Raw genomic sequence first — 13,135 nt, forward strand, 5'->3', positions numbered from 1 at the left:
GGCGCTTACCAAAACGCCGCGAGCTGTCAGACCGGGAAGGTGGCATTGGTGGAGGGGGAGAAGGGCGACGTCGAGGTTCAGTTTTGCAGTGGTGGTGGTGGCAGAGCCGGCGGTGGTGTGGTGAACGTAGGCAGAGGCGGCGGTGGTGGTGGTGGTGGTGGTGGTAGCTGGCAGCGCAAACTGCGAACGCTCTGACACCGGAGAAGACACTTCAGTCCCATTAAGGCTGCGGTGGCGCGCGGCTCGCGCTCTTTCCATCGTAAGAAGACACGTGAACGGTGACCACGTGGACACCTGTGCGCGACACACGCGAGACACCCAACAACAACATTTTTATCCGCGAATGATCCGCGGTGGCTCGGACCGAGTGGTGCTCTGTTTCCTGGTGATCGGTCGGGGGATTCGAAATCGACAACCGTGGACACCAAAACAACCGTCAACCTGGAGCCCACGTGTCAGAAACGGTGAGTGATGCATCCCCTTTCTTACACATCTGTCCAGAAACCTTGCACATCTGGAACACAACTACTCCTTTAGATCGTCTTCACCGGACTTCACATTTTTCGTTGTCCATCATCGTTTATTTTTGCAATCGTCGCAGCACTCGCAGTATTTTATTTAACCTTGGATCACTTTCGTAAAAATTCTTATACGTCATTCGTCGCTGATCATTCTCTCAGGCCTTCAAGTTTTTTAAACTTTCCCTCTGCGCCACTGTTTATTTTTGCAATCGTCTTCGCACTTTATTTAGTTCAGGATAAATAGTCTTTCGTACAAATGACGTGTCACCCATACGTGGGTAAAGAAATTATTTGTCCAGGTTTGAAAAGGAATTTTTTATGGTAGTATACTCAACCCTCTTATAACATGGTGCTCCGAAAACACGGTTTCGATATAACTCGGTGCAAAAATTTTTCCCCTGATTTGTAGTGCTACTAATTATAAGTTTCGATTAACACGATATCGATACAACGCGGAATGAATCGGGTTACAGAAAAGTTGATTATTATATTGTACCAGGTTCGATTAAAATTTAGAAAACGCAGGAAGGTTGAAGGACTATCACATCTAAAATTTTCAATTTTTATTTCGTTAAATAAAGCGCTGATTTTATGGAATGTTTGAAGTTGCTAGTTTGGCTAGTAAAAATCTTAATAAATTCAATATTAAATATGACAGTTGCATTTTCGTTGTTAAGTAGAAGAGTTGGATTATATACGTGTCATTCATTGAGATCCACGCGTGATAGTTTATTGTTAGCTGTCCAGGATTAAAGGGCTCACACATAGGGCTGGACAAATGAATTCAGATACAGACATTCTCTTTGTGTTCGTTGTTCTTTTGACGAATGTTTTGTTTCGCGGGGTGTTTGCGTTTAGTTCCGCTCCAAATGTCGCGAAAGTTTGCGAGAGGGTACGCTGTGCGTTAGAGAAACTGAACTAAGTTTTCGTAGCGTAAATTATAGTGTGAAACAAGACGTTCTGTAGAAATGTTGGATTACATCTCTTTTTTAATTTACTTCGAGACGATACTTGACCTTGAGTGAATTTAATTCTTTATAGTTTTTGCGTGCTTTTGTTATCAACTATTCATTTGCTATTCCATCGACTACTGACGATCATTGCACCGTGGTTGACAAATCGTGTGACATTGACGCGACATATTGAAGAATTCAATGTAATAGATACAAAACGAATGATGTTAAGCTAATTGTTCTGGTAAAAACGCACTATGATTATACCGTGAATTTAACTTGTAAACCGCTTGGAATTGTGAACAAGAAAGTTCGTTTTCTCAATTAGACTATGGAAATATGAATTTGAATAATTATACACAGCCAGCCGTTTGAAACTGTTGCGACTAGACTGCGAATTTTCAAAACAGTGAAAACATTGGAGTAATTGAAAAATGCTGTTATATTATCCTCAACTTATAATTATTAAGAGATTGTCACAGAAAATGTTCATTTCGCACAAACATCACCGAGACCTCGTTATGCTAAAGAAATGAGTTAAAAAAGAATGATTGCTATCTTGCTTCACTTGAAATCTGGAGCAAAAGATCTCTCGGGATTGAAATACCCCAAACATGTTTAATCTAATTAAAAGTTACGCTAACGCGCTACAACAATTTCAACCCAATAAAAAAAAAACTTCGTTACAATAAAAATACTACGCATTAAAGCGTATCGCGTATTGAACAAGTTTTGAAAGTTTTCAGCGTCTAGAAATGTAAATGGCAAGTAATTAACGCGAAGAATTGGGTCAGGCAAAGCCTAACCAGCGGTCTGCAGTTTTATTCTGGTCCATTTAACGGCAAACATTACCATAATCACGAATGTACAAGAGCAGAATATTCAAGAGAATTTTTACGAGACGCGGAACGCGGTTTCTTCTTTTCTTTTTCTCTGTAATTTTAATTTTCGTTTAAATTCGAAAATAGCATAAATTCCAGCGAGTTTACCGTCGTGATGCTCCAACCGGATATTCGCGAAGAAGGCTGAGGAACTTCTAAGTACCGACCCACGTAGGGGAAGCAATTAGAGAAGCCTCAAGAACGATCATCCCCACCCCCCCCCATGATGTATCTAATCAGTCGTTTTACTTTCGCGCGATCGCGCGGTAATTAACGGGCCGGCGAACAATTTATCGTGGCTAGACACAAGCTAGCAGATAACACGTGGTATGCCACTCTCCTCGTCAGCCACCAGCTTATAATACTCGTTTAGCCGGGATAAACGCGACTTTAGTGAAATTTTATGCAACGCGCGCAGCTTTCACGGCTCGAAAATTCCTCGATTTTAATATAATCCGCTGATCCTGCCTCGTGAAACTACTTCCGGTTCCAGCGAAGATCGCTACGCTAAAACGAGCACCTGCAACACGTAGCCTCCCAAGTTTCTGCCACAAAATGGTGTCAGCGTAGTCAATGCGCTGGAAACGAAAAAGGTTATGCAGACACGCTTCTATAAATAATTCATTGAAAAGTTGAAACAAGAAACAACGAACTGGTTTTACCCTTCGGTACAACCACATTTGCATCAGCCCCTTTTGAAATAGTATCCTTTCTTGCAAATACTGGGCCTGTCACAAGTTTATCATTACTCTCCGGAGTTTTTTGCATTTGTAGCGAAAACGAATAGGTGAAGCACAAAATTATTTTTAATAATAGATAAGGATAATAATTTATAACCTATTCAAGTTATTAAGAGACGAAATCAATTTGTGTGTAACTTCCGTTTCTGGTAATCGAAGCAGAATGCTCTTTTAGTATTCGTTATGCTTTAAAAATAAACATAATTAATATAGGCACAGTAAATGGGTCCCTTAGTCTATATTAGTTCCACTTCAAAATGCTGTTTTTCATGGAAATATGGGGCCGATATCTGCAACAAATTGAGTTTGTTATGTTACCAGTAGTATCGCTTAGCTGACCGGTCTTGAAATATGCGATTTGAATCGCATGTACGTGTCCAGTTGCTCGGAAAAAGAATCTTGAAGTATACGTTGGTTTCGTCAAATTCGAGGTCGAAATATCGCGTGACGGATCAATACCCGCGGAATGGAAATGGAAACGAAATACTTTCTAATTAACTCGACAGTCGTCAGGATTTCAAATGTTCCTGGTAATAACAGGTTGAAACGTAAATGCCGGTTGCAAAGAATCGTGAATTTACATTAACTGAACAACGAGACTTATTACATCGGCGAGTACGTTTCATTCCGTGTACAATCGCCATTATTTGACTTTGTGACCGCAGATTTCGCGTTTGTAGGAACGTTCAATTTTTACCGTACTCTGTTCGTTCATTCGATTACCATTTAAGTTTAAAACACTCCGACTGGCTGAGAAAAGAGACAGTATCGATGGACATACTGTCGTGCACTTTCTATTGCTCTGTGCAATCGCTAGCTCGCCGAGTTTTACATAAATAAAGCTCAGTTTTAAACCGAAAACAGTTCCCTGTTTTTTATTGGTATATTGACATGTTGGCTGTCGTACACAAATGAATTTTTGGACAGATCGACTCTGTCAAAACTTGCATTATAAAATATAAGAAAATCGATGGAGTAATTAATATTGCAAATCATAACTGTCCAATTTCGCGATACTCGTGGCCGTCCTCGATTGCCTCGCGTTCGCAGAAACTCGAAGACAATAAGATTGCTCAATGCGACGGCTGCATTCCGACGTCATCGAATAATGCTTATGATCAATTATGCATCTCCTGTTGCACGCGGTGACATATAATGCAGCGACACACCGGAATCCGCTTTCGAGAATCAACGGGGTCTGACTAACGCGAGATGACATTCCCTGTGTTCGTCCAGGACAGTCATTTTTATTGCTCCTCCTTCTGTGCATTGTCGCGTGATGTGACAATGGGGACATAAACAGCTCGAGAAGAGTTCTTAGGGTGTTTTTTAGGACGCTGTTTAGGCCCTTAATTGACGAATATCATTTGGTCAACAGTTTTAGAGACTTTTTCCTTAAATCCATTTAAATCCTCTTACGCAGCAATTTTCTTTTATATTTTTGAACTCACCTGATGAAATCAACGACCTTCTTATAACCTTACAAAATAGTGAACAGTCAATTTAAATCATCTTAGTAAACTACTCCTCTAGTTAATTTTTAATCTCCTTCGTAAATAGTTAATCATTTAAAATCGTTTAAATAATTTAAAATCATTTAAAAGCATTTAAAACCATTCAAACTAATAAAATAATTATAAAATAAAATTTCAAAATAATTATAAAATAGGAAATTCCACGTGAATTCATATTTTCATTATTTGATTCAAAGAAACTGAAATTAACTGTAATTCTATTTCACTATCATTGTTATCTTATTATGCCATTATCTCAGAAAGTTATATGTACTTCAATTGCAGCTATCTTACAATTTATTATTTCGTGAAACTTCAGTGCCGTACGTTCACTAAAAACATTTTAAAATTTGAAAGAATGGACACACACGTACTGGAAACAAATGGTTCACAAATGGGCGTAAAAGAAGCAGAATTAAACAACTGTTTGGATTGAACTGTAGAACTTCAAAGTCGTGTCACGGAAGATTGAAATCGCTGTTCCTGTGATTGAAGTCTTGATCACCGGGGAATCATATTCCACATTGTCGATTCGTATTTGCCTGTACATTAATTCCGTGCTCGACCAGCAATTCTTTTCACGAGACAGTCTACGGACAGTAAATGTCACCGTGCAGTGCCTCATAATTTCATTCCTCCTCGCGATCCAGCGACAACGGCGTCGTCTTCGCTTGACAAATATTGAATGCCAGTTTTCCGAGAAGTCGCTCGAGACATTGTAATTCTGAAATTATGGTGCAGCATTCTTCCCGACACGCAATACATGTCGAGCGCGAGCATAGAGCGAATAAATCCTCGGCTCCCGTCCGGATTTCCTCGAATGCCCATATAACGCCACCTTTACGAGCTAGCGGAGGGATCAAATCGATATAAATTTCAGATTTCACTTGGTCAGTCACCGCGAACACTATACTATCCTCAGGAGAATGCGTTCAATTAAGATCACTGGCAAGACATTCTGAGAACAATCAATTTTCTCGTCCTTTTCTGGCAAACGGAAAAATAATGTACTAAACGGAAAAGATGAGTTAAAAGATTGTGAATAATCAATTTTTATATCATCCTGAAATCGAGAATTTCATGTTCGTTCGTTTCATAACTGTTCAATCTAGTTATAGCTAGGAAACTATTATCCGAACACACTCGTGTTCCATCGATTAGTTCGGATAATCGAGGTTCTGCTCTACCGTGGATTAAACAAGTATGTATGAAGCAAATTGTGTCGTGTTTGGTATCATGTTAATCAGAAGAACGTCGAGAATAAGTTAGTGCAAGTTTCATAACAAAATAATTAGAAACGAACCCGGTTTCTCGAAAAATTTCCAAAGTGAGTTTGAGGGTTCATTCTTTTTATTCGTGATTTAAGTTATAAAATCATATTTCCCTTATTTAATATTTTATCGCATTCCTGATAATGTTAACTATAAGATTTTGCGTTATCATGTAAATTATGTGCCCGTTCATGAAATATATCCCAAAGAGGAGAAAACACTTGGGTTTCAATAAAAAATCGAAGCTTGTTAGCCGGACGAACGATGTCGTCGAGTGTGTAAGACATTTTTTCGAGAATATATTCTCAGCGTGATGCTCGTGGACAGTGTTTAGTGACGGTCGCGATACTTAGTTACGAGCCTCTTAAATTTTCTCGCGTGAGTCCGTTCCCTGAGTTACGAGGGAAACGATCGAAGCGTATCAAGACACCGGGGTCGCCGAACGATCGACACGATCCGCGGGGCCCCCGATCATTCCAGTTCGTTAAGACACGACGGAGTACCTGAAATAATTATTAGCCTGTCACCTGGGACACGGGCATCCGCGACAAACCGAGGTGTAACGGTCCGCGACGATGGAAGCCCGCGCCGGAGTTTTCCAATCGTTTTCGCAGAAAATGACGAAACGTGGAACAGGATTTATCTTCCGACGCGAGGATCGACGAGATTTCCGCGTCTATACGCGCGCGTGTCCCTTTAACCATTAGTTCTGTCGTGACCAGGAAACGCGATTAAATTCAAACGATTTTTATCGACGTTCCGGCCGATTAATTTCCTGCTGGACCCTTGGGAACATCGTTTCGATCGGAGAAAATCCGGTTGGTACAGGTATCTCGACGGGGAAGAGTTCGCGGGACTGGTTTTTGATAGTAATTGTAGGCCTGATCGAACATTATTAGCTTCGCGGACCGAGGATGTGTAAACTTCGGGGAGAACGAATTATACGCTAATTCTAATCTCGCGATTATCGCAGTCGATCGCGTTGATATCCTCGAAGATCCTCGGGATAAGCTAATGCTGACAAGACTAGAATTTCCAGCATGCCAGTTACGAATAAGTTGTCTCTAATTGTTATTTATTCGCAAAAGTTGTTTTATTGACGCAACGATTAGAAAATGTGTACAGTAGAACCTCATGCGTGCAACGAGCGAGGTTCTACTGTAGTACAATTCGAGGTACCAATGTGTTTCACATAAACTGAATACATCCTTTCCAGCTGCTTCTATGATCCAAATACTGTTACCAACGTTCCATTCTCCAATATTTCTGTTCTAAATTCGTTCTTTTCTTACCTATTTGTTATCAGTAGACTGCGAATCTTTATGCAATATGTAAATTTTCTGTATAAATTGCAAGGGACAGGATCAATATAAACATTTCTCTCTTTGTTCAATAATTTTAACGCGTTCGTAATAGTATATCCACACTCCTGAACTGTTTTAACATTTCTACTGCTTCAAGTTTATTTTTAATTATTTATTTTTAAATTATTTTATTATTATTATCAAATTAACGCGAATGAATATCAATTTCATTATGATTTGGATCAAGAACACGATGGTTCACAAAGCAGACGATACCAAATATCAAATGTGCACAAACATTGCAAAGTTGTGTGATCCAGCAGACTTTGCTCATGAATGTGATGAAGAATCTGAGGAGAATGATTTGGATCAAGAACATGATGGTTCACAATGCAGAATATCAATTCATTGATACTGAAATTAATTAGATTACAGTGTAACGCGAGAACTTGATTATCAAGTAACTAACAATTGTTATTAACAGACTTTATTAACAGAATTTAAAATAGTTTTAATGTATTTTCAACTTGTTAAGGTTATTAAAGGAAGAAAGAACCTCTTACTTGGCTCCTGCGTCTTTAAAATCGACGCGCAAAATTTGTATTTTGCATAAACATCCGCGGTCTAGTTATTAACTTTGATCGCGTCTATGAAGTAAACGATGCCTGTCTGAAACGCATTCACGTGGCAGTAAACGTGTTAAGTTCAAGTTACAATTTGATCCTAAATACATGAAGGTCGCAGACTGCTTATTAGTTGCAAGTTAATGTTAGTAATTTTGCGAAAACACGGTTTCCGATGATGAATAAAGAACACGGTAACGGTAACGTCAGCGCGGATCCAGTCGCATCTTTATGTCCGATCCTGCGCCATCCTGTCAGAATGGCAGCGACACATCTGCCGGATGATCGTCGCGACAGGATCCCCGATCTGTAATTAGCAGTCGGCGATGGGAAATGACGCGACTTCCGTTCGCAACGATTCGCAGCGTTCGCGGCACAAAGCCTAGATCCCCCTCGATTCCGCCTTTCACTTCTTACGTACGCGCGTATTCTGGCGATCCGCCTCCGGATTCACGATCGATGAGACGTTGATCCTAACCCGCTCGCCATCGCTATTGTCCGCGAGCACGCCAGACCAGACGAATACAGGGTGTCTGTCAAGTCCCTATCGCATTATACCGCGTACCCCTATTCTCGTGCATCAACCGATTACCCTTTATTCCGAACGTCGCTACATTTCGAAACCTGTGTCAGATTTGGCAACAGCGAACGTTCAGAATCGAAGAATTTCAACAATTTTCCACACTGGGTTTACCGGGCACTGAAGGTGATTTATATTATTTAAAAAAGAAAATAACAAAACTTCATTTCACCACAAAGTAATAAATTTGTTGAATAATTCCTCGTGATCGCATGTTTACAATCTCATCTTTACGGGTCCCGAAATATAAATGTGTAAAATTACAAAAATTTGAGCTCCAGCTTCTACGGACTTCGAATCCTCGGAACACCGCCGGCAGCGTCGACGTAGGATCGATGATCGGCTAACGAGCGTGAATAGAAATTTTTTCGGAAGATCCATTCCATTCGGAATAACATCTGGAGGCTCGCGATAAGGTACCGGTCCGAAAATCGGAAAACACCGTTGGTAGACGGTGGAAAACTTTTGAAACCGGTTACCGGGCGTTGCAGAGCGCTCTGGTCGACGGGTGCACTGATAGCAGAAGAAGGAGGACAGGGATGGAAAAGGAAGAGAGGAGGCGAAGGCAGGGGCGTGCAGCGCTGCTAGCATTTCAGAACGGATGTGGAAGGGATGTGGACTCTGTGGAAATTGTGCTGGGGTAGGAAAACGGAGGGAGGGGAGGGGGAGGTTGGAAACTGACCCGAGGGATCGCCGGGGGCGCAGACGAGCTCTGCAGTTGCCGTAATTAGAACCGAGCGCCCCGGGCGCTTAGCCGACGGCTGACGAGTCTCCTGCGGACCGAAATTATTCATGAAGCCCCGCCACCCACGGCGAAATTTTCCCGTAAATATTTTGCCTTGTCCGAGATATCGGGACAACGATACGTACGCCCCCGCACACCCGTGTACCCGGTACAGACGCTACCGATCTATCGATCGCGCTCGATCTCTTCGAAATCTTCCTTTAACGGCTGCCACCGTGACAACTTATATTAAGGGAGATTTCTGGTTTCTCTCGAAAATACTTTCTCGAAATTTTATGCTTCAGTTCAGTGAAACGACAAAGTTATGACGATTCGGAGTACCGATGGCAGTAAAAAACTTTAGACACGTTTTTCTCGAAACGTACATTTTCAACTGACGTAGATGAAATCTCGAAAACTACGTGGCCGATTGCTCTGAAATTTTGACAAGATACTCCGCGTACTACTGGCTCTCACTGACAGCGAAATTATATTTTTACGTTGAATTTATCATACTTTTCTTTTATTAAAAAATCGCCGATAGAAGAATGAAATTTCGGTATGTGCAATTTAAGCATTCGCCAGTTCGCCAATTTTCAAGATAATTATACTTCTTCGTGATATATTTATTTTGGTGGAGACGATAACGATGAATAAACGGATAAGAATCATCTCGATTTTTTTTTAATCTACCCTCAGATTTTTAATCATCTGTGTCTGCAGGATACGATTTTTAAATATTTATTTATTGCGGGAAAGATAGAACCAAGAAACAGGTAATTAAAACTGTTCTGTGTGACGAAAGAGTGGCTAAATCAATTACAAAAATGGATTTCTGAATATTGTTTTTGTAGCGTTTATATCTTACTTTCACAGATCGAATCTATTTACATACCGATCAGTTCAGGATACGGTCAGTTAATTATAAAACGAATAATGATGTAACTTGTAATATAGATAGAGAAAAATTCGCGGAATATTAAACGACGCAGCGAGCAATCTATTATAGCATCTCGTCACTGACCGATATAATTGGACGAAAAAAAAACAGAATCCTTGGATTGGAAATAACAGTTCCTCGTGTCTGTAACGAGGAGTATCAACTATCAGTTCAAGAACCGTAATTTTGCTGTTGGTTGCGCGGATAATTAACGTAACAGAACATTTTAATTATCGATTCCGCAACAATTCGACAATTAAAATAAATGTAATTGAAACGTCCGCCATTCGCCTCGTGTACCGTTGTATAAAATTTGAAGCTGATGGTATAATTTAATTATTTCGTGCAATTACAGTCCAATTTGATGAATAATTAAATAATGTACGTGTCATTTAATCACCTTGATCCACCTCCAGCTACACGACCTTACTTTGTAATGCATGTGCAGTTGCAATATCAATTAAATTGCATTCGTATATTCACGGTGCGCGCGTGCGCATTCTGATCGGAGCGTGCCAAATTGGCAAATTGGCAATAACCAGTAAAACGACATTCTGCATACTTTATGGAGCAATTTGCAGGTTTTTAATGACGAAGGATATTTCATTACAATAATTAAACTAGAAGTCGAAAAAAAAGGTATTTACTATTTCAAGAATTTTAATAGATCGGAAATAATATGACCAAAATTTCTAGAATTTTCTGATATTTGAACTATTTCGAAATTCAAATTCACAGTGAAATCCACAGTCTAATAATAATTGATAAATTATAAAAAAATCGGGATCAACGATTATCTATAGATTACAGATTAAACCAAGGTGGCTCCAAACATATCTTTATAACAATTTAAACGAACCGTTAAGATTATTTTAGAGTAAATTAGTTAGAATTGGTGGATAATCTGTCAGGTGAAATGCAGCACCTGCCGCTGCTGCAGGAAGCCACTCACTATCAGATTGAGATAAAATCAACTGTAGTTACACTAAAAATCACTTTTAGAGCTATTAACTTTTTGCACAGCTGATAGCTTCGCCAAATACAATCTTTACATTTATTACTTTCTTTCAACAAGGCATGCGGCACCTGATTCTAGGTACATATGTAGAAGAACTTGGCCGCCATATTGGAAATCGTAGATACGTACACTTAGTACGTCATTATGAAATTTTTATGTACTCATCAATTAAATTCTTATTGTACTATTGCACTTGTACAGTTCGGACTACATTCTATATTTAGATGAATATAATTTTTTTATAACTTAATATTTTCATTTAATTATTGGTTAACACTAGGTTCACGCCAAAATGACGTGCTCTAATATTTTTAATTTACGATTATTGTAAAAATTCATCCATGAGGAATTATTCAATATAATTGTTAAAAAATGGAAGTTTGGATAAACAGACTCTTGCTATTTTTATAAAGCAATGTAAAATAGTCAATTTTAGTGGTCCGTAAACCTAGTCTTAACACTTTATGGAGCGTATCGACAGGCTTTTCAATAATTGTGGTGTACCAAACCGAAGGTTTAACCCTTAGCACTCGAATGGCGACTGTAAGGCGCCACTAAAAATTCCTGTATCATTATTAAAAATATTTTTTACATTATTAAATTTCTTTGTATTTAATAAATTACTAAACTTTTCAATACTGTACGAGTAAATTGTACCATTTTCGTATGTATAGCAAGAAAAAATATATGTAGAAGTGAAATATTCTAGGTCGGAAGAAATGCTTCGTTTTAGAGTTAAAATAGCTTCGAGTGCAAAGGGTTAAAATCTATTACACAATAATCCGAAACAAAATTATTAGATCACGATTATTCAGGATGAGTTGTTGGCAAGATTGAAGTTTCTGTTGCTATTAAAGAATCCATTAAAAAACGACCATGGACTTCCATAAATTATCGCCAGTAGGTAATTGTGATAAGTGCCGTTACTCCCGTGCGTTTCGAAGCCAGCGTTTTCCTGCACCGCGGGAAGGGTCCGCGTGGTCCGAATGAAAATCTCGGGGAACAAAAGCGGCTCGGATCGGCCGGGGAAAACGCGCGCACCTGGTCAGGCATCGTTCGAACACGCGTGTGTCGCAACGGACGTGGCGTTGCGCCCCATGAAATTCCTATCTCGGCCGGCGTGTATGAACGCGCCACGTCTCGGTCAGAGTTTCCGTCTCGGAGGGTAAGTAGGTGAGAGTAAGTGGGAATGGGCAAGGATGAAATGGAGCAAGACATGCATTGGTGCGTGTCGGGAGTGCCTCCTCGGCTCTCCGTGAGCCCGTTCTGGCCAGGCTGTGTGTTACGTGGGCCGCTACGTACCTGAATACCTGGTTGCCATCGACCGGCCTAAGTAACGACGCGTGCAACAGCTTGCAGGTTCGTGTGTATCTACTGGGTGATCCGCTAATCCGTTGACCGCTCCTCCTCTTCGTTATCCTCTCACGGAGCCCTTAAAACCGTGGATCTCTTTTTACGCGGCACGTTCACACAAATATTTCGTGCGCGAGTCTCTGACGCCTATTGTTTGCTTTCGCACGATCGTTCGACTTTCATGCAGTCTTTGAACTCTTGATACTCCGACTACTTTTCAGTGCCATCGGCAAACTTAACTGTTAACAAATCAATTTTCAATTGCACCCATCTGTCACAGGTGATAATGCCGATGTGACCCATCTGTCACAAGTATAGATTGTCGGTAGCGTCCTTCGAGCCGGGTTTGCGTTCGTGGTTTTAGAATTCAAAGGCTTTGGCAGCAGACTTTTAATCGCAAATATCAAGTTTCTATAACTTCTGTGGAACATTCGATCGTAACCCTGTAACAGTGTCTTGTGTCGCGTGACCGCAGTAACATTTACACTGATTTTCGTATCAGCACAGCAAGTAAAGACGAAATTTTGATAACTTCTTTTGAACATTTGGGTTCTGTGATCTTAAATTGTACACCTAAAAGAATTTTTCTTACGATCACAGAGTGGTGCTCCCGAGGAAACAGTATACTACTTCAAGGTTAAATTATATGCTTGAAGGAAATTTAGAAGATTTTTCCAGGATTTTCGGAAGCTCCGTGATCTGAGCAAACGATG

The 13,135-nt window shown here is 40.1% G+C and overlaps 1 protein-coding gene across 1 annotated transcript in view; it reads left to right on the plus strand.

The window, feature by feature from the left end:
- Positions 1-231: 231 nt before the first annotated feature.
- Positions 232-13,135, plus strand: part of Twz (BTB/POZ domain-containing protein twz) — a 54,237-nt gene continuing 41,333 nt past the window's right edge. The window contains exon 1 of the mRNA XM_076794116.1: positions 232-464. The gene's annotated coding sequence lies outside the window, so the exon portion shown is untranslated. The remainder of the gene's footprint in view (positions 465-13,135) is intronic.

The sequence above is a fragment of the Halictus rubicundus genome, chromosome 9, assembly GCF_050948215.1.
Source record: "Halictus rubicundus isolate RS-2024b chromosome 9, iyHalRubi1_principal, whole genome shotgun sequence".
NCBI lineage: Eukaryota > Metazoa > Arthropoda > Insecta > Hymenoptera > Halictidae > Halictus > Halictus rubicundus.